This window comes from Pseudophryne corroboree, chromosome 8 (assembly GCF_028390025.1).
Source record: "Pseudophryne corroboree isolate aPseCor3 chromosome 8, aPseCor3.hap2, whole genome shotgun sequence".
NCBI classification, from domain to species: Eukaryota; Metazoa; Chordata; class Amphibia; order Anura; family Myobatrachidae; genus Pseudophryne; species Pseudophryne corroboree.
This window is the reverse complement of record NC_086451.1, coordinates 279,053,343-279,055,207: the sequence shown is the minus strand read 5'-3', so window position 1 is coordinate 279,055,207 and position 1,865 is coordinate 279,053,343. Positions and strand designations below refer to the sequence as shown.

At 36.0% G+C, this 1,865-nt stretch overlaps 1 long non-coding RNA gene across 1 annotated transcript; it reads right to left on the bottom strand.

Annotated features, from left to right (window-relative positions):
* Positions 1-420: 420 nt before the first annotated feature.
* On the bottom strand, positions 421-1,302 carry LOC134947716 (uncharacterized). Its single transcript, XR_010182719.1, has 3 exons — positions 1,074-1,302; positions 740-914; positions 421-641 (listed from the first exon to the last, which is right to left on the bottom strand). It is a non-coding gene; the product is annotated as an uncharacterized LOC134947716 (long non-coding RNA).
* Between the last annotated feature and the right edge of the window lie 563 nt (positions 1,303-1,865).

Sequence of the window (1,865 nt, the reverse complement as noted above, 5' to 3'; positions counted from 1 at the left end):
TGCAATGATAAAATAATTCCAACTAAATAGTATAAATATACTGTAAGTTAGACAAAACTGAATGCAATCACTTGGATGCTTTGTACAATCCATACACAATTACAAAATACAGTGTTGCAGAGGTGACTACTTTTTTTTTTTAAACAATTTTCAAGATTGCATAACAAATGTAATACTAGGGTGAAGTACATGTTACAGATAAAATATAACAAATTAATTAATTTAAGCAGGTAGTCTAATTTTGATATTTCAAGCATTTGCAGAAAGGATGAGTACGATAGGTAAAGGGCCCTTTATGCAAATTCTATGCATTATTCGTTTGCGTACTGTCTTTTTTGATGTGTCGACATATGGCCTGTCGACCAATATTGGTCGACCTAATGACTGTTGACCTTCTTTTTGTCGACAATATGATCCATTCCAATTACATGCAGCTGGCTTGTCCATTTCTTTCTATAATCACTGGCAGCACAGAAAATAAATGGTCTACATAATTATTACAGGTCTCCAATGTAAGTACGTTTTTCCAAAATGTATTGATGCCATCAATCAGTTGCTCTTTTGTCCTTGGCTTACATTGAGAACGAATATAACTTTTCATTTGAGACCACACTAGCTCGATAGGATTCATGTCCTGTGATCTGTGAAAAGTCAATAAAGGGAGAGAATTTAAATATGGAATATTTGGCATTTCATGCTTTACAGGAAGCATCAGTCTACAGGGCAAAACTGTACTTACTCTGGTGGTGTGCGTTACCAAATGATGCCTTTTTCCTCTATGAATTTGGCCGAAGCACTATGTTTTGGATCATTGTCCTGGAACATTCGATGTCCAGATGACCAATACTTTCTTACATACGGCACTAAAGTATCATTAATGATCATGGACTGGAAGAATGTTTTATCCATGATACCTGACGTAGAACAATAAAAAAAACAGGATTTTATATACCTACCAGTAAATCCTTTTCTCGTAGTCCATAGACTTACAGTAGTCACTGGACAGTAGTTCTAAATAGAAAATATTGAAAAACAACATAGTAATGTACATTACTACTGTACTTTATATGTACCTTCAAAAATTAAAATTGGTCCTGGGCCTCTGCGGGAGATACCACCCCACACATGTACTTTTAATGGGTGCTTTGGAGATGGCTTAAATGATAAATGGCCACGTTTGCGGAAGGACCTCCTTGCAAACCTCTCAAGTGCTACAGAAGTTTCATCTGTAAATATGACATTGTCAAAATTTTCTCCAATAGCAATCCATTGACGAGCCTGTTGAACTCTCTTTTCCTTGTTAACATCTCTAATCATGTGAGTCATCCTGTGAAAGGAATGTAAAATGGGATACAGTTTACAGTGGGAATAGGATAATTGAGCGTCCAAACTAAGATAATGTTAAAGAAAAATCAGATGCTGATTTCAGAGATGTAATTCGTTTACCGCACTGTATACAAACTGTATAGAAATTGTATTATAATTGTAATTGAAATTTCAATTTACTGTACAGTACCTAGCACCGGCATAAGTCCAACCAAGTTGCCTCCGCATTCTTTTTATGCTACTACAGGAGATGTCAAGGCCATACTCAGCTTGCAGAATACGACGGAGTTCTATGGCAGTAAGCTCATCATTATCAGCAGTCAGCTCATCTACTATTTTCTTGACTCTCCTAAAGTACAGTCGATGAAAAATTAGAGATTATAATCAAAATGTAAAGACTATCTATAGTATATCTATGCCATATCAGCAAGAATACAGTATTGTCAAAGAGTTTAAATAAAAACAAATGACAAGGGTGTATCGTACTGTATGTGTATCGGCAGAGCCGGATTAAGACCATGGGGGGGCCTGTGGCTCTT